This window comes from Eleutherodactylus coqui, chromosome 3, assembly GCF_035609145.1.
Source record: "Eleutherodactylus coqui strain aEleCoq1 chromosome 3, aEleCoq1.hap1, whole genome shotgun sequence".
Taxonomy (NCBI): domain Eukaryota; kingdom Metazoa; phylum Chordata; class Amphibia; order Anura; family Eleutherodactylidae; genus Eleutherodactylus; species Eleutherodactylus coqui.
The window spans coordinates 116,067,104-116,094,625 of NC_089839.1; the positions used below are offsets into that span (position 1 = coordinate 116,067,104).

Here is a 27,522-nt window from a genome sequence, read left to right on the forward strand (position 1 = left end):
ATGTGGCAGGCGCATGCACAAAAGCCGTGGTTTTTTAAAATCTCCCTGCTCCTGGCTACAAAACTTAACCGAGAGCCTGGAGATTTCACGGAGAGCCGCGGTGAGCGGTTCCTGATCACGTGTTCGCCGTTATCCAAAGAATAATGGCGATCACGTAAAAGTTAAAAAAAGGGGAAGGTTCATCTCCCCTCACCGATCGATCGGTGAGAGGAGATAAAACTTTTTACCGGAGGCCTCCATATTTGCACCCCGACGCAATCTTCTTCCGTGAACTTTCCCGTATTCTGCGCATGCGACCGCCGGCAAAACACCGCACACATGTGCAGGAGTCGGGGAGCCCAGGAAACTTAATATCTCCTTGCTCTGCCTGGAGCAGTGACGGGTGGCCTCGTTAAGCGGTCCCCGGTCACGTGATAAAAAGGTAGCAATATACCTTTGGCCGGTCTCACATGACCGGATAGGAATTACGGATTCCGCATGCGTCTGATCCGCGGTAATACGCAGATCAATCGCATTGGATTACCCAATTCTGCTCACATTAGCGGGTTGGAATTGTGTAATCCACTCGCAGAAAAGAGAACGCAGCAGGTTCTATTTTACCGCGGATATCAGCAACATAGAGCCCATTGTGTTCCATGGTCGCGGATATACCCGCAGCCCATACGCAACTACGTTGTATACGGGCTGCGGGTACCCGCGTCATCGCTAAGCGACGGTGCGGGAAATACAAACAACAACAAAAAAAAAATGTACTGCGCATGACCGCCCGTGTAAGTACGCAGTTATGCGCAGTACATTACGCGGCCGTACACCGGGTCACAGCCGGGCTCACAGCCGGGATCCACCTACGGCTGCGTAAGTCCGGCGTTATTCAGACCGCTACCTGTAATACGCAATTTACAAGAAGCCCCGGGAACGCTCGCCTTCCTGCAGTTCCAGGAGCACCTTGTTGAGCGCCTTCTGTGTGAGACCGCCGCACCTCGTCAAGCTTACGGAGACTCACGGAACGCCACTTTTTACACCCTATCCCCGTCACTGAGGTCAAAAAATTACCCCGAAAAAGCATGAGAGGAGGGGGGATACCCGATTTTATTGCCCTATGTGCCCATCCCAACCAGCCTCCATAATTACCCGTCTTTGGAAATACCACACAGTTCACATTATTACTTTTATCTAAGATTTGGGGAACGCCGAAAAGGGCGTGGAGGGGGGGGGGATTTTTAGGGAGTCAATTTTTATTCCGTACAAATGAGCAATGTGGCCTGGAATGTATTCAGTTGTGCCCTGCAATCCAACGGGTGTTCCCTCCATTACAGGCCTTGCCATGTTTCCTGTAAGTAGATTAGGGCCACAATGGGTATGTTTTTGAACACGGGACAAACGGGGGGATCCATTTGGGGTGAATGTCTTCATTCCTATGTACACTGTACAAAAAAAAAAGTTTTTAAATTGACAAAATTGCCAAAAAAATTAAAATCGTAATTTTTTCCTTCTGCTTTGCTGAAATTTATTCAAATACTGTGGGGTCAAAATACACAGTACACCCCTAGATGAATTCGTTAAGGGGTCTAGTTTTTAAAATGGGGTCATTTGTGGGGGTTCTTTATAGTTTTGGACGCTCAATGGCTCTATAAGTGGGCAATGGGGCCTGGAATTTATTCCGTTGTACCCTAAAATCCAACGGGTGCTCTTTCCATTATAGGCCTAGCCATGCGTCATTTAAGTAGATTAGGGCCACAAGGGGTATGGTTCTGAACACGGGACAAACAGGGGTATCAATTTTGGGGTGAAAGTCTTCATTCCTATGTGTGCTGTACAAAAAAAACCTGTTTTTAAATTGATACAACTGCCAAAAAAATGAAAATTGTAATTTTTTTCCTACTGCTTTGCTTAGATTTATTCAAAAATTGTAGGGTATAAATACACAGTACACCCCTAGATAAATTCGTTAGGGGGTCTAGTTTTCAAAATGGGATCATTTGTGGGGGTTCTCTGTCGTTTTGGCCGCTCAAGGGCTCTACAAGTGGGCAATGGGGCCTAAATCACCTTCGTGCTAAATTTCTGTTCTGAAAGCCACCGACTACTCCTTTCATTTTGGGCCCCGTTGTGCATCCAGACAAAAGATTAGGGCCACAATGGGTATGTCTCTGAACACGGGAGAAACAGGGGTATCCATTTTGGGGTGTAAGTCTTCATTCATGTGTGTGCTGTACCAAAAAAGCAGTTTTTAAAACGACAGAATTGCCAAAAAAACGAAAAACACAATTTTTTCCTTTTGCTTTGCTTCAATTCATTCAAAAACTGTGGGAACAAAATGGTCAGTACAACCCTAGATAAATTCGTTAAGGGGTCTAGTTTTCAAAATGGGGTCACTTGTGGGGGTTCTCTTTGATTTTGGCCGCTCAAGAGCTCTACAAATGTGCTATGGGGCCTAAAACGCCTTCAAGGAAAATCTATGTTCTGAAAGCCACCGACTACTCCTTTCGTTTTGGGCCCCATTGTGCATCCAGACATGAGATTAGGGCCACAATGGGTATGTCTCTGAACACGGGAGAAACAGGGGTATCCATTTTGGGGTGAAAGGCTTCATTCATGCGTGTGCTGTACAAAAAAAGCTGTTTTTAAAATGACAGAATTGACAAAAAAACGAAAATCACAATTTTTTCCTTTTGCTTGGCTTGAATTCATTCAAAAACTGTGGGGTCAAAATGGTCAGTACACCCCTAGATAAATTCGTTAAGGGGTCTAGTTTTCAAAATGGGGTCAGTTGTGGGGGTTCTCTTTGGTTTTGGCCACTCAAGAGCTCTACAAAAGTGCTATGGGGCCTAAAACGCCTTCAAGCAAAATTTATGTTCTGAAAGACACCGACTACTCCTTTCATTTTGGCTCCCGTTATGCATCCAGACATGAGATTAGGGCCACAATGGGTATGTCTCTGAACACGGGAGAAACGGGGGTATCCATTTTTGTGTGTAAATCCTCATTTTCATGGGCTCTATAGGAAAAAAAATATGTCTTTAAAATGACATATTTGCAAAAATATGACATTTTATTTTTTCTCCCCTAAATTGAACTAATTCCTGAAAAAAACTGGTGGGGTCAAAATACTCATGACCCCCCTCAGTGAATACACTAAGGAGTGTAGTTTTTAAAATGGGGTCATTTGTGGGTGTATCTATTATTCTGACACTTATGAGCCTTTGCAAACTTGCCTTGGTGCAGGAAAACAAAGTGCTCCTCAAAATGCTGAAAAGTAATGTTAAATTTGTACGTCCTCTAAATGGTTAAAAAAAACACAAAAGTTTTTCAAGTGTGCATTCAGAATAAAGTAAACAGATGGAAATACATATCTTATCAAAAATTTGTACAGTATGTTTGGACATATTTGAGATATTACGGTTGAAAATGTGAAAAAATGACAATTGTTTCAAAATTTTTCCAATATTGGTACTTTTAATAAATATACACAAATTATATCGGTCTCTTTTTACAATCTAAATGAAGTACAACATGTGGCGAAAAAACAATGTCAGAATCACTGGGATATGTAAAGCCTTTACGGAGTTATGCCACGTTGAACGCCGCATGTCAGATTTCCAAAATTTGGCTCCGTCACTAAGGCGCAAACAGGCTTCGTCACTAAGGGGTTAAACCTAAAAAATGCAGCTAAATGAACTCAACTAAAGAAAGGTGGAAATTACTGGCATTTCACCATATGTCTTACTTGGTTCTTCTTTAATAGTATCATAGAATGGTAGAGTTGGAAGGGACCTCCAGGGTCATCAGGTCCAACCCCCTGCTCAATGCAGGATTCTCTAAATCATCCCAGACAGATGTCTGTCCAGCCTCTGTTTGAAGACTTCCATTGAAGGAAAACTCACCACCTCACGTGGCAACCTGTTTCACTCATTGATCATCCTCCTAATCTATGTCTCCTCCCCTTTAGTTTCATCCCATTGCATCTCTAATAAAGATCAGTGCGCACGTTCTTTTAAGGCTGATGCTCGCGCGAGCATCGGTCTTTTCGAGTAACTGATTACTCGATCGAGCACCATGTGGGGGGCGGGGAGGAGAGTGAGTGAGATCTCTCTCTACCCCCCGCTCCCCGCATGGTGCTCAGACGAGTAATCAGTTACTCGAAAAAAACGATGCTCGCTCGAACATCAGCCTTAAATGAGTGTGCTCGCTCATCTCCATATCTTAACTATTTTAGGACTATATTGATTTAGAGTACAAATCCACAGTTCTCCCTGGGTAAAACTTCTCCTGTAAGGTCACAAATTATTTTTTATCTCCCTAACCGATTCACATCCGCTTGGATATAGTAGCAGGTTGTATTGCTAAACGAGTGCATACACTCAATGATCCCGTTTGGGTCTAGGAACCTTTCTATAAAAATTGGCCATTTCTTAAAAAACTTTGAGGCCTGAGATTCTGCATATCTTTCCGTCTCCAATCTTTCCACCCTCAGAAGATATTTCATTTTGGCAGACTTTTTATAATCAGCTATTGATGACCTATCCCTTGGTATCAATTTTAAGAGCTGGTAAACCCCTTTCAGAATCAATAAATGCAATTATTGAAGTTTATGGATCCCTTTGAATCAATCTTTTTACTGATTTGCACATATAGCGATCCCTTGAGATTTTAAGAACCTCATGGTACAATATTTTCACCATACAATAGTCTTTACTAGGTTACTTCAAGTTAAAACTAAACTCAACATACAATGCCACAGACAGTGGTAGCATGTGTACTTTGCTGGAAAATCCACCAATCACAGTGGACACTTCACTGGTAAAACAACTGTATTATGGAAGTCGGTGCCTCTCTACAGTACAGTGTGATACTACATGTCCTGTACTGCTCTTTGATTGGGCTGGGATGAGCTGCTCCTCTAGATACCAGGTGAGGGCAGTTACATTTTATTTTTTCGGAACACCATGGGACACATTTATTAAAATTTCTATGCCAGTATTTGCACAAAAATGTGCAACTTTTTAGATTTTTACACCAACCTTGCAACTTTTATGAAAAGCGGATGGGGCTTGATGGGTGGGAGCATGGCCGCTCCTGATCGACAGATTTATGTATAATTTATGTCGGAAACTGGTGTAAATTATACCAGAAATGTACACCAGGTTGGACCAGACATACATTTATGAGAATACATGAAGAGGCATACATATCTTTCTGCATTAAGAGCTCCATGTGCTGAGAAAAATAATGTTAAGCCCGGCATCGGAAATTCCGGGCCTAGTAAATTTCCCCCTATGTGTGCTACACAGGACCCTGAAGATCTCCAGTCACCTACATAAAAAGTAATTTACATTTTCCAGCAGCTCTCTGAGGGCTAAGTCACACGGGCGCATCGGCGCCCATGTTACTGCAGGTAGCAGACGGCCGTACCTGAAGACGGACGTCTCTCTGCAGCGCCAGAGGAAAGAACATCTCACCGGCTTCATTGCCGGTCATGTGTTCTTTCATCAGCGCTGCAGAGACGTCCGTCTTCAGGTACGGCCGTCTTCTTTCTGCAGTAACTGCTCAGTCACACGGGCGCATCGGCGCCGGTGTACGGGTGCCGATGCGTCCGTGTGACTGAGCCCTCACATTATGTAAGGACTTGCTTTATCTGTATTAGGCATCTGCTTTATTTTCTTGACTTTCATTTTAGTTTTGTATTACTTTTGGCTGACATTTTGGAGGCTTCAGAACTAATTAGTTTTCCATTTAGTCTGAACATACAATATTTTCAACATTTAATAGTCATCCTGGAACCAATTAATATTGTATGTTGAGGGACCTCTGTATTTTGTGGTTAAAAAGACAAAAACAAAAATCTTAATTGGGTTTAATTAAAAATGTTGTTTTGTTTGGTTTCAGCAGCTTGCACGTGTTCCAGCACAAAGCAAGCTGCTGCATGCTGGTCACAGTCAATTCCATCAGATGGGCTTTCTGGCGGCATCTCTCCAGCCTCTCTCTCTCCTCTCCAGAGTGCTCATTTGCTGAATACATATTAGATCTAAGGCATGCAGTGCTTTTTCTTCTGCCCAAAATCTGGACAGCTGGACAGAAAGTGAGTGTACCCCATTATAGTCAATGGGGTCCGCCCAGCGCTGTTCGATTCCGTCCAGAGACTTAACAGTTTGTCTGCAGGGATTGCCCTTTCCTGCTCCCCGAATGGAGGAGGAAAGCGGTATTCCCAACGCAGATATGAAACCACCCTGATTTGATCAGATTAAAGAGCACTCAGATGAGGAGAGAGAGAGCCGGGAAATAAACCATAGAAAAGCCAGTCTGGTGGAACTGACTTAAAGGGAACCTGTCACACCTATACAAGTCTATGAGAGAGTGCGCACACGAGATTCTGAAAAAAGTCAGATTATCTTGCCGCGCGCTGACTTCAGAGGAGACACCATTGGGTCGCAGGAGATGGTGAATAAAAAAAAATACATTACCCATCTCCCCGTCACCTCTCCTAACAGCACCATAACTTAGTTTCTGGTGCTATGGGGATGTGATAGATTCCCTTTAACAGCATGCAGCAGTTTGCTCTTTATTGTAATACATGTAAGCCAAACAAAACAAAATATTTTATAAAACCCAAGAAATATTTTTTCAACAAAATAAAAAATAAAATAAGAGGTGTTCATGTCCTTTAATTGACCAGCTGATCAAAGTTAACACTGCACACAAATACTGCAGGTTAAAGATACCAGGCGCACAGTCATAAGTAGTGCTGGAAAACAGCCAATAAATGACTCCTCTAGTATTAGATCAGTCAGGCTGTCCAGCACCTGGAAAATATCACACATAGACCTGACACCCCATTCCCTCACAGCAGTATAAAACATGTAACCAACAAGATAACCTCACGTACCCTACTCAACCATGGAAAGAAGTTGTATGGATGAGACACATACTGTATAAAGTTCAAGAGAAAGGTTACCTTTCTGGAAACGCCGTTTCACATTTTATTGGTACCAGATTGCTGGAGATGGGGTACTGACGTGGGAATTTATTCTCATATTTAAAGGCAGGATACAATTTTTCCCCCTTAATATGCTACAACTAGAAACGCACTCGCAGAGTAGCTTTCACCTTTTGTGGATCAACACTGTAGAACAGTAATTCCCAACTGGGGTGCTGCAACACTCTGGTATGCTGTGAGAACTTGTAGAGGTGCTGTGACACCAGGTGTGGATTGCCTCAGTGGGTCAGCCTGGGGTTGCCTGACACTACGACTATTGCAGGCATTCCCCTTAAGACTCCAGTTTGTAAGGTGGCTGGGTAAGGCGGTAAAGTTAAAGGAAAACAATAATATACTTACTTCCTGGGCTTTTCCTATGGTCTAGTCCTGCCTGACTTCTGGTTGTGTGGTCATGTACTATTTGGCATTTGACCATTGTGGCCCATTGGTCACAGAAGTCATGTGTGACCATGCGAGCCAGAAGTCAGGAATGGCTGAAGTTCAAGGAAGAACCGCCAGAGTGGAGCAGTTTCGACAGAAAAGCAAATCAGTATATTATTTTTTCTTTAAATATACAGCATAAGGGTGCGTTCACACGAGCGTAGGCGTATTTACGTTCGCACGAGCGCAGCGTATAATCACCGGAAAGAACGTTTTTCGCCGATCACGACCAGAGCTAGAAAGCGTATTTTCGTTTGTTCCTACCTTTCAAACGGTCTTTTCGGCCATCGAATATGCGTTGGCGCGTATTTCGGTCGCATATGTTCCGTGTTTTTTTCGGGTTGCCGTTTTTACGCACCGTAAAATCGCCCGTGCGAACGAATACATTGGAAACCAATGCCTCAGATGGTCACGTTTATACGATTGGGCGCAAAAACGCGCCGTTTATGTGCTCGTGTGAACGCACCCTTAAAGGGACCGGGGGAGCACTTTTGTTGATGGGCGCAAAAAAGGGCAGCATTATTACTAATAGAGGCAACTGGAGGATCATTATTACTAATGGAGGCAACAAGGGGCAGCATTATTACTGACGGGGGCAACAACAGAGATCACTATTAATGACCGTAGTGGGAAACCATTCGAAATGTCCAATATCTTTTGTTATATATGAACACTGATGGAAATAGGGACAGATTACATAGCTTTACTAATGATCCCATAGACTTGGTAGTTCCTTATATATTAGGCAAAGATGCAATTACTGTATATTGTAAAATATACACCTCTAGTACTTTTAGCAATTTCTTTAAGTAAACTGATCATCTCTGGTCCAATTCGCAGACTACAGGATGCTGGCAACCAGTAGTCCACTGTGAGGATCTCTGGCAACCTTGGGGAAACTAAAATGTCCTTACTGGATGACTCTACCTTTTGCATCCATGTTAAGTGGCAGCTATTGTGTTAAAAAATATCATAATATACTGTTGATTAAGGTATCTTCAAACTTTTGGTATGCTTTAACCCCTTGAGTGGCACGCCCGGAAATTTTCCGTGACGAGCTCCACTGCCCATAGCAATATAGCCTGGAAGATTTCCGGGCTATGTATCACTAATGGGAGCTGCAGAGCACAATGCCATAAGCTGTGGCAGTGTGCTCTGCCTGCACAGACCCACACAGAACAGTGCAGGACTTTGAAATAATAGGGAGATATTATCGATCTGCCGGCTTCTAAGTCCTGCACTGCTTTGTTTACAGGTTGCCGTAGAGACCACCGGCTTGTCAGAAGCCAGCTAATGGTCTCTGTGGCAGGGAGAGCTGGTGCTTGGCTGTCAGAGGATAGCCAGGCACCAGCTCTACAGAGCAGAGAATGGAGAAAACCACCGATCTCTGCTGTGTTAACCCTCTTACATGCCGCAGTTTATGCCACTGCAGCATGTACAGGGCTGACAGAGGGAGGGGACTCCTTCTATCAGAGGATAGCTGTAGCATGTAAAGAGCTGTCACCATCGGACCCCCAGAATGTGATCAGGGGGTCCTGATGGGTCTCTGTGGAAGTCCCCTAAAGGGACAAAAATTAAAAAAAATGTCAAAAAAATATTTAAAAAATAAAAACACTTGTCTCCCTTTATTTTGTAAAAAATTAAAAACAAAATTACACATGTGGTATCCATGCGTTCGTAATGACCCAGAGAAGGAAGTTAGTACATTATTTAACCCCTTAATGACACAGCCCCTTTTTCTTCTTTTTCCCCCTTTTCTTTTTTTCCTCCCCCCCTCCCCGTTTAAAAAATCTGAACTCCTTTATTTATTCATCGACGTCGCTGTATGAGGGCTTGTTTTTTGCGGGACGAGTTGTATTTTTCAATGGTGCTATTTAATGTACCATATAATGTACTGAAAAACCTTTACAAAATTCTAAGTGGAGTAAAATGAAAAAAAAATGACATTCCATCATTTTTTAGTGCGTTTTGTTTCTACGGCACACAAACTGCAACAAAATGACATGATAACTTTATTCTATGGGTCAGTACGATTACCACGATATCAAACTTGTATAGTTTTTTTTTACTGTAATACTTGTATTTTTCTTCAAAGACATTTAATTTTTAAAATTATTTTCTGTTGCATCTTCTCCGCTCAATAACTTTTTTATTTTTTCGTCGACGTACTTGATCAAGGGCTCATTTTTTGCAAGATGTCCTGTAGTTTACGTTAGAGCTAATTCGGAATACATACGACTTTTTGATCACTGTTTATTGCATTTTTTCTGGCAGACAGGGTGACTGAAGAAGTGCATTTGTGGCGTTCTTTATTTTTTTTCGGACTATGTTCACTGTGTGGGGTAAATAATGCACGACTTTGATAGATCGGACTTTTACGGACATGGCGATACCAAATATGTATTCTTCTTTTATGATTTAGATTTTTTATTATAGATATGGCAAAAGGAGGGTGATTTAAACTTTTATTACTTTTTTAAACTGAAAAGTTGTGAAAAAGAAAAAACTATTACAATTTGGTATTGGCTAATCGTACTGGCCTGAAGAATTACTTTAATATATTATTTATACTGCTAAGAGAATGCAGTGAAAAATACAAAATAAAAAACATGCCAGAATTACATATTTTGTTAATCTTGCCACTAGAAAAAATGAAATAAAAAGCGATCAAAATTTTACATGTTCCAAAAAATTGGATCAATGAAAACTAAAGTTTATCCTGCAAAAATCAAGGCCTTCTAGAGCTCTGGCAGTGGGAAATAACATTACTACGGCTCTTGGAATGTGGCGACACAAAAGAAAAAAATGTTTCAAATGTACAAAAATGACAAAACATAAAAAAAAGTGTATAAACTTGGTATCGCTGGAATCGTGTGACTCAGAGAATAATGTTATCACATTATTTATTCCTCTAGCTGAACGCCGTAAAAATGAAATCCAAAAAACAAATGGCAGAATTTCTTTTTTTTCCGCAATCTCCCTACAATTTTTTTTTTACAAAAGTTATACAATACATTATATATATCCCAAAATGATGCCATCAAAAAGTACAACTTGTTCCACAAAAAACAAGCCCTCATATGCCTGTGTCAATGGAAAAATGAAAAAGTTATGGCTCTTGGAACGCGACTGCAAAATTAGTTGAAATTAAATGATTAGTCCATTTAAAAAACCTGCCCTGGTGGGTCTGACTGGTAAGAAACCCGCCACTCAAGAGGTTAAACCTTAATATGGAACTAAACCAGTATTCATAACCCCATATTTTGTGAATTAGCTAAGGTACTGATATGTAATGGGTACAGCTTTAGAGTCAATGCTTCAAGATATAGTCTAATTGTTTGAAAAGAAAGATATCCCACCATAAGCAAGTAAAGAGCCTTTTACACAATCTGATAATTGGGCAGGAACATTTGCTCAAACATTTGTTTACTGGATCATCAGACCCAGAAAAAGTGCAAATGATCACTTGACGAATGAGCAAACACTTGTTCACAGAATGATTGGCTCATTGATGCAAGTAAACCGAGACACATATATCTAAAGCCAAACAATAATTTGGGGACAAATTATTAAGGATTGTTCATCTCCCAATAACTAAATCAGCGTGTGTAAAGGCCCATAGGTGAGCACCGATCTCATTGATCAGTGCTTTGTCTACCCAAGAAATCTACTCCATTCAAAAGAGCCTTTGGTGCATAGCGCTACCCAAATGAACGAAAACACTTATAAGGATTCCACAAACTTAACTGTCATGCACAAAAATTGCTAATGAAAGATGAGAGGAAAGAAGAGGGAGTAGAGCATGTACTTGGGAGCTCAAAATCTATAAACCGATGTCTTGCTCAATTCCTAATGAGTATGAAAGGGTGCAGCCAGCCCACAAAATGTCACACCTTTCCAGAAGAACCTGCAATCCATATTCTTAAGGAGGCAAACAATTAGGGCGTTTCAGGGCCATTCCACTCCTACGTCAGTATTTTAGCTGGGAGGACAAAGCCAACGCTGGTGTGTTCTCTTTGCTCTACTCCTCAGACGAGTTGAGCTTAATAATCCATATTGTGCTTCTTTAACAATAGGGATTGCGCCTAAAACCACTTTTTCCCAACACTTAGGCCCCCTGCAGACAGGTGGAAATTCCGCGGCGGGATTTCCCGCAGAATTTTCGCCCAATGCCAACTGCCATAGGATTGCATTACTATGCACACAGCCGCGATTTGTCCGTGTGAAAACATGCACGGAAAACAAATCACGGCATGTTCTATTTCTGTGCGGGTCTAGCAGAGGCCGGCACTGAAATGTCACTAGTGATGCGCCGGCTCCACTCTGCGCATGCGCCAGCTGGACGGCAGCCGGCACATAGAAGAGCTGGGAGATGAGGGATCAGTTGAGCCGCAGTGGTCACTGCAGGGGCACAGGTCGTGAGAATTCTCACAGCAGGATCCGACCCGGCCGTCTGTAGGCGGCCTTACTCTACAAACAAAAATTGGTCTGTGTAAATCAACAAAACCTAAGACATGAACAAGAGGAACTTGTGGTTGAGGCTACTGCTTTAATGTTCCACTTGATCAGTTTGCTCAGTAATATATTTCAGTATATTGTTTTCACAGGCAACAGAGGAAGACAGTCAATGTTGCAAAGCACCATTAACTCAATAGAACAAGTTAACAGGTTGGCTAAGTTGACTACCCCTGATTTCAGTGCATTACAGCACAGTCGATTACATTTATTACTTGGCTTGAGGTATTTGGTCATCTTAAGCAGCTTGATTCTGCTTCTGTCACACCTTTACGAACATCAAAGCGGGTTAAAAAAGAAAAACACAAACTAGTATTTTCTGTAATTCTATTAAACAAGCTTATGTAAAAAGGATATGCCAGACTCAGCTAGACATAACCGCAGGGGATTCACCAATGAACCTGAACTTACATTGTTTTCAGTCTTTCTCTTGCTTGTGAGTTTGGCTAGTTCCATAATCCTAAACAGTCCTCAGGTTCTCAGATCTGCAATGAAGGAAAAATTGTTAACTTTAATTAAACATCGAGATCAGAACAGAAAAAACACCAGGGAGTTTATGAAGTTGAGTTTCTGCTGAGAGGTTTAAAAGACTTTTTTGTGTAATCCCTATAAAGGGATTAGCAATGTAATTCCAGATTGGTAATGCAACATATCACCTAATATCACAGGATGACATCCTGTGGTATCTTAGCAAAACGGTAGATGAAAAGTACATTTTGAAAATGTATTTTTTCATAATACTGATATTCCACAACCATTCCGACATCACAGGCCAACACTGCACCGTCATAGATGTTTAGATTATGGAATGTAACAAGAAATGGTTCAAAGTAACTTTGCTCAAACTTTCTGATGAAGACAACCCATTTTTAATTGAAGCCAGTCAGTGAAATCCCCCTCTGTGACATCCATATGCCATACTGGGGAATATGGAATGAGGTCTCCTTTATGAGAGGACCTCCAGTTTTATGACTTGCCATATACACAAATAAGAAAAAAGTCTCAAGGTAAAAATAGGGCTATAGCCATTTCCAAATACAATGTGTGTACGAATATTCTGCAATGTGGGACATGTATCCGCACAAAAATAGACCATGCCGCAAATTTTTTTCCGCGAGCGAAAAATCACATTCGATGTCCGCTTGTGTGAACGGACATGTGGATGCTCTATTGGTTTGAACTGGAATGCCACAGATCGTCCACATGAGAGTGGATTGCAGATTCCGCAATTCAAAGCCGGTCGTGTGCAGGCCCGTATCAGATCCTGAATCAGATTTAGGCTGCTTTTTAAACGAGTGCATCTTAATTCCATATTTGGGCTGGGTTTTCCAGACAGTAATAGAGAGCTAATGTGAAGCTCTTTGTGTCTATTTATATGGCCATATTTTTTACAGCCATGTTTTAAAAACACAATATGCACTACTTTTATTCAGGTTCAGTGAAAAAATACACCCAATATAGACTATGGAAAGTGATTAAAATATGGATGCAGAAGTCCATATTTTGAAGAGATATTTTGAGATATTGAACATTAGGTCTCAGTCAGACGAGCGTCTTTTATGTGCATTAAAAATGAACGCTTCTAAAAGAACCAATGGGTTCTTATAGAAACGTTTACATGCTAGTAATTAGCAGCGCAAAACAGAACATGCACTCCTATGGGAGCAGGAGTTAATGGAAACTCTTGAGCTGCCAACAGCTTCCCTGCTGCCTACAGCAAGGCATTTAAAAGGTGCTTCTGGCCAGAAGCAACTTTTAAATGTCTCGCTCCTATTACCTGCGGGGATGAGGGGACTACCCGTGGGTTCTGTTAATCTCCACAGGGACTTACAGGATTCTACAATGGGACACTTAAAAGGTGTTTCTGGGCAGCACCTTTTAAATGTCCTGCTGTAAGTGGCAATTCTCCAGCAGTGGGGGGCAGTAGAGTCTCCGCCCACCTCTCTCCCCAAGGGAATTCCATACAGCGGGGAGAGAGAGTCGGCGGGGTTTCAGGGCTTCCCCCGAGAGCATGGGAGGAGGGGGCGGGGCTAGAAGGACTGTCCATCCTAGTCCAGTCCCTCCATGGTTTGCTATGGGGATTCTCTGTGAAAATGGAGGGGGCGTGGTTAGGAGCAGGATTTAGAGGGGAAGGCCTTCTCCTTTGCTCTCGGGGGAAGCCCTCGGGATTTCTCCATAGTGGAGAGAGACAGCGCTGCTATGGGGGATTGACCCTGAGCAAGAACAGTGAGCAGAGCTATCGGGGGGTTTCCGCTCTGGGGAAATCCTGAAGCCCTGCGGGGCTTGTTCTCTCTATTCGTGGAGTAGTTGTGCGCTTCTCCAAGTGCAGCTGCTCCAGTGAATGGTCAAAGTTTCATGCGCTGTGCATATGAAACTTTGCCTGGCCACACGTTTTCAGCATATGCGAGTAGCGCATTTTTTTTGCGCACGTAGGCATGCAAAAAAACACGCTTGTCTGACTGAGCCCTTATTCTGCCTAGGAGGAAGTGAAGCATTTAAGTATGAATTTTCCAATCAAACGGGAATCTATATCTGTTAAACATCTGGGGATGAGGATTCCTTGTACTGTAACCTCATGGATATCTTCAGTCTTAATTTTCAACCACTATTACAGTCTATGGAGTGAGATCCACGCAACTGGTCTTCACTAGAGATGAGCGAGCACCCAAATGCTCGGGTCCGCATATTTCGAGTCGAGCTTTTCATAAAATTCGAGAGCTCTACTCGAGTAACGAACCCCATTGACTACAATGAGAGACTCGAGCATTTTTACATGTGGGGCGAGTCCCGCGCTTTTTTTTTGGTTCGTGTTCTCTCTCTCTCTCACTCTGCCTGCAAAAAAATTTGCGGCGGGGAGGGGCCAAAACAGGCACGTCACAGCGGGGAGTACGTTCGCTCAACTCTAGTCTTTACGCCCTCTTCTGTGATTTGGTAGAGTTAATATTATGAAAATGGTTATATTGCCTAAAGTTATTTATTTATTTATTTCAGACCTATTATCTTGCCTGGGTCTTTTCTGGCTTTCTGTAGAAGGTTGGTCAGGAAATTTGTTTGCGGCAGAGCTGGGTCAAGTCTGAACTACAAAATCTTAATCAGCAACAAAGAAAATGAGGTACAGCCTGATTTTTCATTATATCATAAAGTTTCCTTTATTGACATGCATTCTAAATTTAATTTCCATGTAGATTGTGGCATGTAAAGGGTTCACTTGTATCTAGATATTTGTGCCCTGGCCTATAAAATCGCTATTGTAAGCGATAAGGCATTGCAGTACAGAAGTACTGCAATCTATATATATAAAATTGAATGTATGTCTGTCTGCGTGCGTGCGTGTCTGCGTGTCTGTTTGTCCTTTATGCGCTACTACACCATTCATCCGATCGCCATGAAACTTTGGGAAGTTGTTAAGTACACTCCTGGGAAGATTATAGGCATAGTACAAATATCCTACGATAAATGGCGCGCGAGCGTCGTCGAAAGTTACGCCCCCCCCCCACGTAGATCGAATAAGTAAGCCACCTGCTATTGTGATGTCATCACTGATGTCATCAACATCGGACGCCCTTGAACATGCCCCAACATGTTCTATAAAGCTGCATTGTGATGTCATTAAGGCTCTATTATGACACGTACAGCTTGGAACCACTAGAGCACGCCAGCCAATTACCATTGGAGTTGGAAGTGGGTAAACAAGTACTAGGATATCTTCCTAAGAAGCCACAGCAGCCGGATAAATTGTATGTTCCACCCAACGGCTATTTTATTCAGCCCGCAAGGGGGAAGCAGCGGCCTACAAAATCTCATTCACGTAGGTAGGTTCAGTTCTTGGAGGTTGGGGAATGCTTATGGGCAAGGCCTTATGTCTCATCCCAACTTAATTCTCTCACTTCCCAATGTCATAGAAACTTGAAATTTGGCACGAGCATTGATTATTACATAAATAGGAAAAGTTAATGGGTCCCAACTCGATTATTCAATTCAAAGCGCCAAAGAATTAGCGTTCAAATTTTACGTACGGAATCTAATTCTCTCATTTCCTGATGTCATAGATAGATAGATAGATAGACTGTATGCAATAACCCTTATGGATAGATAGATAGATAGATAGATAGATAGATAGATAGATAGATAGATAGATAGATAGACTGTATGCAATGACACGTACAGCTTGAAACCATAAATACTAGAGCACGCCAGCCATTTACAGTCAGTCTCCATTGGAGTTGGAAGTGGGCAAACATGTACTAGGCTATCTTCCCAAGAAGCCACAGCAGCCGGATAAATTGGATGTTCCACACAACGGCTATTTTATTCAGCCTGCAAGGGGGAAGCAGCGGCCTACAAAACCTCAGTGGTCGCTGCTGCCGTCATCTAGATATATAAAAACGAATGTATGTATGTATGTCTGTCTTCGCAGCAACGCGCGACGGGTACGCTAGTGCATTATAATATCGATCATAGCTGTTATAGTTCATGATCCCAACAGGGAAATAAAAAATGTAAAAAATTGTTTTAAAAAAACAACCTTTTTTGTGCATTCTCCCCTATTTGTATATAAAAAATTAAAAATCCCACATACTTGGTATCATCATATTTGTAACAACCTGTACAATAAATTGAATACACTATTTATCCTGTATGGCAAAAACTGTGAAAAAACATGTAAAAACTGAGGCAAAATGCTTATTTTGTTTGTTCTGTCTAAAAAAAACGCAATAAAAGTGATCAAAAAAGCTGTATGTACCTCAAAATGATACTAATAAAAGCTACAGCTCATAACACAAAAAAACAAATACTCCCAGAGCTTTGTCCATGAAAGAATAGAAAGTTATAGGATTTTGAATGCATTGATATAGAAAAAAACTATTTTTCAAAACAGGGTTAAAGTCTATAAAAATAAAAATTTTGGTATTGTCGTAACTGTACCAGCATGCAGAAAAAATGTATCATGCCATTTATGCTGCATGACTAAAGGGGTTTTCTAGTTAAATACTATTGATGAGCTATTATCAGGATAGGTCATCAATTGTTGATCGATCGGTTGATCGAGGCCAAACCAATCAGCTTGCTGTCAGCACCGCAAAACACAAAGAGAAAGAAATAACAAAATCCCGATAGGGGTTTTCTATAGACCACCAAAAGCAACAGAAGAAACTGAAACCTTACTATTAAGGCAGATAGAAGAGGTGTCAAACCGCAACAAAATAATTATCATGGGGGACTTTAATTATCCGGATATGATATGGGATAATGAGACCTGCAAATCTCACAGGGGTGATAAGTTCTTGAGAACAATTAAAGATAACTACCTTACCAAACTTGTGCGGGAACCAACGAGAGGGAGGGCCACTCTGGATTTAGTACTTACTAACAAACCGGACCGAATAAAGGGGGTACAAGTTGAGGGGCACTTGGGGAACAGTGACCACAATATAATTAACTTCCAGCTGTCATTCAAAAAGAAGCCTTATCAGGGAGCGACAAATAAACTAAACTTTACTAAAGCAAAATTTGATCAGCTCAGAACTACAATCGGTAACATTAATTGGGACAACATCCTCAAAAATACCAGTACAGACAACAAATGGGATACGTTTAAAAAGATCCTAATCACCTCATGCAAGCAGTTCATACCCTTTAGAAATGAAAGAACTGCAGGTAAAAGAAAACTACTGTGGCATGATAAGACGGTAAGGGGGGCAATAAATGAAAAAAAGAAAACGTTTAAGCTACTAAAACAAAAAGGCAGCGAAGAAGCACTAAAATCATACAGGGAAAAAAAACAAAATATGTAAAGAAAAGATCAAAATTGCTAAGGAGGAGGCAGAAAGACTGATTACAAAAGAGAGCAAAAACAACCCTCAACTATTCTTCAATTATATTAACAGTAAAAGGATTTGCACTTAGAGCACTGGCCCTTTAACAAATAATGCAGGGGAAATCATTGAAAATTATGGTGGAAAGGCAAACCTATTAAATAGTTTCTTTTCAAGTGTATTCACGAACGAAAAGGATATGTCACATGAAATGCAGGGGAATAAAATGAACCCCTCACAAAATATTACATACCTAACACAGGAGGCAGTGCGGAACCAGTTAAAGAGGATTAAAATTGATAAATCGCCAAGCCCAGATGGAATACACCCAAGGGTTCTAAGGGAACTAAGTGATGTGATAGCTAGGCCGCTATTTCTAATATTTATGGATACTATCAAGACTGGGGTTGTACCACTGGATTGGCGCATTGCCAATGTGGTTCCAATATACAAAAAACGGGACCAAAAGAGAGCCTGGTAACTACAGGGCAGTAAATCTCACTTCAGTAACTGGAAAAATATTTGAGGGGTTTCTGAGAGACACCATCGTAGGAATACCTCAAAGAGAACAACGGAATAACTCCTCACCATCATGGGTTCATGAGGGGTCAATCATGGCAGACCAATCTGATCAGCTTCTACAATTAAGTAAATTCTAGGTTGGACCTGGGAGAGTCTATTGATCAAGTATACCTGGACTTCTCTAAAGCATTTGACACAGTGCCGCATAATAGGTTGATATTCAAAATGAGGCAGCTCGGATTGGGTGAAAACGTGTGTATCTGGGTAAAGAATTGGCTCAGAGATAGAAAGCAGAGGGTGGTAATAAATGGTTCGCACTCTAATTGGGTCACCGTTGCTAGTGGGGTGCCACAGGGTTCAGTATTGGGCCCCATTCTGTTCAATATATTTATCAACGACCTGATAGAGGGACTGCACAGTAAAATATCAATATTTGCAGATGACACAAAATTATACAAGATAATTAATGAAACGGAGGACAATGTACGGCTACAAACGGACCTAGATAAGCTGGGGGCTTGGGCAGAAAAATGTCAAATGAAGTTCAATGTTGATAAATGTAAGGTTCTGCACGTGGGCGGGAGAAATGGATGTCACCAATATATACTAAATGGGGCACTGCTAGGGAAAAGTGATATGGAAAAAGACCTGGGGATACTAGTGGACTGTAGATTTAACTGGGAATTAAAGCCCACTTAGCTAGGACGTAAAAAGGCAATGGGGCCATCACTAATGGGTTAACTTTGGTCTTCTGAATTAAGCTTTCAACTGTATCTCTAGGAACATTCAGTGCTTTTGCTATTTTTCTGTATCCTTCGTCTTGTTTGTGCAAGGCAATGATATTTTCTCTTAATTTTTTGGACTACATTATTCTATCATGCAATCCAACATCAGTCAACAAAGCCCTATTCACCAGGTATCTGACGTGTTTTATCTTCAGCACACCTGATGCAACTAATGTGCTTGAGATAGCACCTGATTTGCAAGTGTGTGTTTTTGTGAAGGATTCTATTCAGAGAGTTAAATAATCCTGAGGCTGCAGTAGCAATTAAAAGTGATAAATTGTGTTACATTTGGATAAACCACTGATATTAATTGTATTGAGCTATTTACATTTTTTAAGCAAACAATTGAAAGTTTGTAAATTTGGCAAATAAACCTAATTTTCATTGGGGGGGTTTAATAATTTTAATTGCAATTATAAACTGTATAGTACAACTATTTTAACTGATCTGTTTCTGTGTCAGCTAACCTCACGTCACTGCTCGACGCTGGATAGGTAAATGTACATAAGTCTTCAATTAAGCACAGTGATACAAAATCCCACAGCTAAGTACTAAGTTGCCAACTTACAATGGGAGTTAGAGAATCAACATTTTTATCAAGACAGTAAGCATCTGGAGATATTTTAGTAAAGAGGAGAAGATGATTTTGACATCTGTTAAGTGACAGAATCCACTAACTAAAGTAATCTCTACTCACACTGAAGATTCAAACTAAGTGACCTAAAAACTTAGAGGTTTTATGGCTTTTTTTAAACTGCTGTCAGTCCTGAAAAATAATAAAAGATAATACGTACCCTGTCCCGGACCCTGTAGCTTTAGGGTCGGATCTCCCGTTCTTCACCCGGGATTGTTTACATCACAAGCTGTACTCCGTCTGTATACGGAAAATCCCAGACAGCTGTAACCAATCACAGTGCACTGCTGAGACCCGTGATTGGCTGTAGCTGTCTGTGATGCTCCCTGTATACATTAACTGCAGCTTGTAAACAGATCCAGTGGGGAAAAAGGGAGATGCCACCACATTGGCGCTGGGACAGGCAAATGTATACACTTTTATTATTTATTAGGACAAAACCCATTTAAGGGCTCATTCACACTGTGCTTTCATATTCTGTTGCTTAGTTCCGTCTGGCAAAAGTGGAAATGCCAGATCCGCTGCCAATAATGGGTTCCATCCAGCTGCCATTAGGTAGTCTTGCATTTTCCCAGATGAACTAGCACTGCGTGTATGACTATTTTGTCTGTGATATTCGTGGAATTCAGCCAAAAAGGGTCAGACTGGAGCCTCAAATGTAGATTTGAATGAAGCCTGACCAATCATGTATGTAACAAGGCAAGTTGTTTGTAAAATGGTTTCAAAGGCGAGATCATCTTTGGTTTTTCCAGACAAGGAGGTAGGCTTTATTAGAAATTTTTGAAGACGCCTCTGAAGTTAATGTAACTTTGCATGGCACAACTGCATTGTATGCTTTTTTTGTAATTTACTTTCTTTCTTTAGCAAAGCAAAAATGGGGAAAAGGGCAAAGGTGTCAGTGATAATGGAGGCACAGTGATTGATAGGTGGTGACAGGGCCCTCTGATCGGTTTTGGCTGTCCACGCCAATAAATGCCCCCCTGTGTCCGCATCGCTGACACATCTTTGCAATGTTGATTCATAGAATAAGAAAATGTATGGAAATGCAGAACAACACCAAAAGTTCTTATTAAAATGAGAAATGAGTAGCCAGTGTTAATAATTAGCCTGTATGCTCTCAGTAAGGTTTATTGCACATTGAAAAGCATAGCTTGGGGTATAATAACTAAACTTAATAACCTATAATGGGAATTTCATGTTTTACTTACTGCCGTTAATATATTTAAAAATATACATACTTGACTTCACTTTAAGGCCTTAGTCAGACGGGCATTTCTTTGCGCGATTTGCGCATGCGCATGCGATTCGCGCATATATAGAACAAATGGTTCGCTATGGTATCGGTCACATGTCCGCTTTTTATGCGGATATGCGATAAATTATAGGACACGACGATTCGCAGATCGCGCCTATCTGCGTTCAGCATTTTATGTGCGCACCAAAATCATTTACTGCAGCTAGCTGCGTTTTTTCCGCCGGCCAGTCTAAGTTTCATGTGCATTTTGATGCGCACGGCGATTTTACTCCGGTCAGACGGGCGTTTTGCTGTGACGATTAACGCGGCTAGGTGCAGATTTTTCCCGCGATTTTTCACCCCTGGTCACGTGATTTGCGCATGCGCATCCGACATGCGATCCGCAAATCGCGCGAAAAAACGCCCGTCTGACTAAGGCCTAAATTTGTTATTAACCCAACTGTTTTCTTGTGTTCAAAAGGTAATGTACTGAAATAAAGACTTAAAGGGGTTTTCTGAAATGTAAAAGAAAAAAAATTTGAGGGGTCACATACTAGTGTAAAATAAAGAAAAAAACACACTGCCACAGTCCCATGATCCAGCACTGTCACTCCAATCCTGGGAGAGATTCCAACAGTCACATGCCATTCATCGGTCATGTGACTACTTATGTGAATCGGTCATGTGACTACTCATGTGAGTAATGAACGGCACGCAACCATTGCATTCTCTTCTGGGATCGGCCTATACTGGACTGGGGAGCCGTTTAAAAGAGGATTTTCCCTGTTATTTTATGCTATTATCTGCCCCCTATATTTTATTTTTTTTCTCAGAAATAACTTTTAACCTTTTATGGGCACATGAACAAGGTGTGAATGTAGACTTAGACTTCTGCCAAAAATACATGATGTTAATGCGAGCTTTTGAACCTACGAAGGGTTCTGTTTCAGGCTTAAATGGAATAGATCTGAAGAAGCATGCATATTTATACACACATACCTATGACAAGGCACAGACACGCGTGTGAATAATTTGCACTTAAAAGAATACTACAAAAGAAATACAACCAACTTTAAATAGTCACTGATAAAGATGTGAAGGTTTTATGGTCCCTGAATGAGTGTTAGGGGATCACCAGGCCAGCAGTGTTATCTGTGCTATAGATGTTTCATACTTCCCAGTCATGCATGAACCCTCTTGCACAATTTAACCCCATTGTAATCTGCCAGCCATTGGTAAACATTCCTGTGGTTCCTGTCTGGCTCTTGTTACACCAACTGCTAGCTGAGCTATACCCACTAAGTGAGTGTGTGATGTATCCCCAGCCCCCTGATCCAGCAAAAGGCAGGGTCTGGGTATGGAAAAATGACATAAATAAGTTTTAAAAAATTCTGGCTGCACAAAGGGTCACACCCCTGTAGCTGGATACCCTAGGCGTTAGCCCTCCAGTGCCTAGTGACAAATACAGCCCTGGCCATAAAGTGCACACATCCTGATGTACTGATTATAGTAAATTAGGAATGAAATGTCACTAACATGACTACCCTGCGAAAGGTTTTCTTTAAAAAATAAATAATTAAAAAATAATAGCAATAATATAAAAAACAAACATTTTATCACCTACCGTGTTTCCCCGAAACTAAGACAGTGTCTTATATTAATTTTTGTTCAAAAAGTTTAACTTTTTTACATGTATAGCTGCTGGACACTATTTAAATTGACTTTTTTAAATTAACTGTTAGCAGGGCTTAATTTTGGAGTAGGGCTTATATTTCAAGCATCCTCAAAAAGGCTGAAAAATCATTTTGCATCCTCAAAAGTTCTGGAAAATCATGCTATGTCTTATTTTCAGGGCATGTCTTATTTTCAGGGAAACAGGGTATATACCTGAATCTAATTAAAGTAAAATGAAATACATGATACACACACACACAGTTGCATTGCGAATTAGGCTTAGTTGCCACATTTACAAACTTTTGCAAACAAATAAAAAAAACAAAAACAATTTTAATACCACAATACAACTAACATAAGTTAACAAGTGGCAAATTCAACACCAAATGCCACATAATGAATACTGCAGTCTCAGAATGATTCGTCCTTCTTCATGACAAGCATCTTTAGTACTTACTAGAGCACATTTTGCTGTTATAACCTGCTACAAACGTGATACATAGGCAAACAGCAGTGTCTGACAGCATTCTTGAGGAATCTTAGCTCATTCCTCATGGACAATGGCCTCTAGTTCAATAATATTCGTGGTTTGCATGCTGCAGCCGCCTTTTTCAAATCTGATAGATTTTCTAGGTGGTTCAAGTCAGGCGACTCTGACGGCCACTTCATCATCTTCCAGGACTTCTTCTAAAACCAATCATAGAGCAGCTTTCATTTTTTTAAAAGCACTATGACGAATGAAAGCTGAATTGTGATTGATTGCTGCGGGCAACAAAAGACAGTTTTTGCTTTGGACAGTTTTATAAATCAATCCTATGTCTATGGAACTATCACACCTCTCAACAAAGTCAGCTATACCTGTGACATCAAGATGTGATGGCCAAACAGGCTTTTGACTCAGTGTGTCACAAACATGTATTCAGTTGAACAATGTGTGTTTATTGGTCGTAAATACTGGCGAATGGGTTTATTCAAACTAGTATTTCCCAAACTCCAGTCCTCATGACCTCCAAACAGGTCATGTTTCCAGGATTTCCATAGTATTACAGTGGCGATATAATTATTGTCAGTACCTCAGACATTGCCACAGGTGTTCTCTCTATAGGATATCCTCAAATCATGACTTGTTGGGGAGGTCGTAAGGACTGGAGTTTGGGAAACACTGATTTAAACAAGGTCGAAGAATATTTCAGAATAAGTATGCTAAAGGAGATGTACCAACAACATTTTCTATTCACAAATTGGTGAAGAAATTTGAAACAATGGGAAGTGTTTTGACTTAACATACAGAAGACTCGAAGATGTCTGATCACACTGTGCAGGATGCGAAAGACCGATTACTGGCATCGCCAAGAAAATCTGTAAGAAGAGTCTAGCAAGAAACTGACACGTGTCTATAGTCCAAGGATTGCCTTCAACAGATTTGGAGAAAAATTTAGGATATTGTTAATGATTGACACTCATAAAGATGCTATATCAGCGGGTGGTTACTGCCATTAGTGATGTCTTCACCAATATGTAAACTCAATTATAAAAGTATTTGGATGCTGGTGGAGACATTTTCAGTATGTTCCAGACAGACTTTGTTTTGCAACATAGAAAGTAAATACATATCAATTGTATAGAGAAGTATACAAAAATGAAAAAGGTATTGAGAATATTTAGGCTTGGAAGCAAGAGAATCAGCTTTAGGCCGCCTGCAGACGGGCGGGTCGGATCCAGCTGCGAGGATTCTCGCCGAGGGACCCGACCCGAGCATCTGCAGGGAGCAGCGCGTACTCACCTACGCCCGCGGCTCTGGCTGTTTAATGTGCCGGCTTGCCGGGCAGCCGGTGCATGCGCAGACCGGAGGCAGTGGCCGGACAGTGACGTTTCTGTGCGGGGCTCTGCGAGCCCCGGACAGAAATAAAGCATGCCATGGTTTATTTGCCGTGCGAGATTTCACGCGGACAAGCTGTGGCCGTCTGCCTAGGATTGCGTTTGCTACCGCAATCCTATGGCAGCTTCCAAGGGCGGAAATTCCGTGGGAAATCCTGCTGCGGAATTTCCGCCCGTCTGCAGGCGGCCTTAGATTTAAGTGTTTCTTATTTGATTTTCTTTTTTTGCAAACAGCTGAAAGTTTGCGAATATGTCAAATAAACCTAATTTGCAGTCAGGGATAAATGATTTTGACTGCAACTATATCCTTATTTTCATCATTATTATCGTATTATTTGACTGATGCCTGAACAAAACAAACCCAAAGCACCAAATACCAGGAGCCATAACAACAAAACCATTGTGATGAATGCCATGTTACAGCGACAATCAGTCTGACCTAGGGGTCTCCTTGTATAGTATGTTCCTATATAGTATCTGCTCTACAAAATGTCAGCACTGACCATATATAACGGGGGGGGGGGGGGGGCAAAAAAACATTGCTTCAGGTCATCAGTCTACTATATGTCTTCAGTTATGGATTTTCATAAGGAAGTAGATCAGATGAGAAATGACGGTGAGAGAGAGAGAGAGAGAGAGAGAGAGAGAGAGAGAGATTAGTACTGTAGATTAGTACAAAATGTATGCTTTTACTATGTGAGTTCTCAACATAATAAACAGGAATTATCACACAAGTATTTAGTGCTAACAATCCAGAGATTATACATTTGGACTGAGGCCATGAAGGAGCTAGAAACCTGCGACTTCTTAGTTATGCTCACACAGATGTCTCTATTGCATTGCCGGATTAATGACAAGTAATCTTTTAACTTTGTGCTACTTTGTGAAAACAAGAACATATTTGCATTCATCATTATTCTATGTCCTCTTCCTTCTATGCTCATAAAAGCTTCACCAATGAGTATTGGCATACATGGAAGATACTGGATAACAACATGCGAAGATAACACTATCTGTCATTAGAAAGGGAAATATAAAAGGACATTGGATTCACTATGCAAACACATATTTCCACTAGTGTAGTTTGCAAAGTAGAAGATGTATAATTAGATTTGTTACTTTTAAAAAGTCAAATCATCAATATACCTGAAAATGTACAAAATTTTAGAATAGAGCAGGTGAGTTAAATTGGGTAGTTTGGGGGTAATTTGCTAGATACCAATACATTAAACCTGGCATCTTGCTAAACCAAGTAAATAAAATGATCATTAGGTTAAGAGTTTCAGCATTACTGAGAGTGTGAATGCTACACTGTACAACCACAAAAACACTAGCACACTGCATCGTGACTATGTCACTGCTTCTACAGTTCATACAATATCTGTTTCACATGCATCATTAAGCTTTTACTTGGTCAGGTTATATTCAATGATATTTTCAGCTCTTTTTCCTGGCACATGTTCTAAATCAAATCTTTGGGATATTCGATTACAATGTTGACACAATACAAACTGTTTCAAGCAGCTGTATAGACTGCGGGGTTTCAGGGTTTTAGGTTTTTTTTTCACAAGGAGACACATAAACCTGAATTGTGGCTCCAACAAAGCTGAGTTTTCTTGTAACGAACTGTCAAATAAATGCTGGCTGATATACAGTTTGGCACAGAAAAACGACTTTGCTCTAGCTGCCCTGGGCTTCAGATACATGACACAGGGTTTTACAACATGAGTAATGAGCTGTTGAGTGAAAGGCATAGACTAATTACTATGTACACTTTTTTCAGCCACTAGATCAGTTCTGCTGTCATAACAGAATTCAAAAATATATTATATTCAACATGAAGTCTCCTCATTCTCTGTTTTTGCAAATTATCGGATAGTATATTAAGAAAATAGCCTCTCTTATCATATGGAGTCTCCAATAAACTTGCCACAACTTAAAAACAACTTTGAACTCAGTTCTCAATTTAACTATAGACCAGATAATTTTATCCAACTTCCCCTGTTGGTCAGGAATTTCCCCTAGAAAATAATGACTAAAAGCTCCAGGGCTTTTACTTTGTCTTTCTATATACCAAATGTTTTACTTTGTCTTTCTATATACCAAATTTTTGCTATCTGTCAAGCCACATTCTATATATACAAATTTCTAATATTTGTTACTTGCTATATCTAATTGGCATTATATAGCCTTGCAAATAAAGTGAAACAAAATTACAATGTAGCTGACAAACTATTTTAACAGCAAATGCCTAAATGGATTAATTCTCTCTTTTCCGTTGAAACCACTTCCATCCTTCCGGTAAATGTGGCTTAGTAGTTAGGAACTTTGTGTAAAGGTGATATAAATTGGATATTTATAGGTAATTATTTCAATTGAATATTCCTACAGTTATTTATGAGTTATAGGGGTTCTGTCATGAGAAAAAAAAGGCAATACTTACCTATTCCTCCCCCGCCAGTCTTCTTACACACATCTTCTCCTAGCTCCTCCAGTCCCCCAGGTCACATCACCACTAGCCGGCCGGATCCTCTTCTTGCTGTGACGTTACATATATTCTCAGCAGTTTCCTTCCTGCAGGGCAATGTACCCAGTCAATAGTGACATAGCGTTCGCTGCCTAGCAGGGAATGCCGAATCCTATGTCAGGTTATTGCTGAGACAGTGCATGCGTGCTGTCTCGCGGCAATAGTATGTTAACACTCACGGCGAGACAGATAGAGAAGGCAGCTGTCACCCCATCAGCACTTTCCCACCAGAGGCAAGGTGTAATAGGATAATGCGGGCAGAACACTGCAATGTCATACAAATTGTTACATGCTCAAGTCCCCAAGTCTAAAACAGTGTAAAAGAAAACATGCTCATAAATTTTGAAAATATATAAAACAAATAAAACCACAAATATTAAGTGTAACCCCCAATTGATTATGTAAAATAAAGTAAACAGCAAAAATTAACATACAGTGGTGCTTGAAAGTTTTTAAATACTTCCAAATTTTCCATATCTCTGCTTATATTTGACCTAAAACTACATCAGATTTTCACAAAAAAGTA

At 40.8% G+C, this 27,522-nt stretch overlaps 1 long non-coding RNA gene across 4 annotated transcripts in view; it reads right to left on the reverse strand.

Moving 5' to 3' along the window:
* The window catches only part of LOC136620915 (uncharacterized), a 756,434-nt gene that overhangs the window by 348,443 nt on the left and 380,469 nt on the right, over window positions 1–27,522 (reverse strand). For all 4 annotated transcript variants that reach the window (XR_010791190.1, XR_010791191.1, XR_010791189.1 and 1 more), the window contains one exon: window positions 12,338–12,411. This is a non-coding gene — a long non-coding RNA (uncharacterized lncRNA). The remainder of the gene's footprint in view (window positions 1–12,337; window positions 12,412–27,522) is intronic.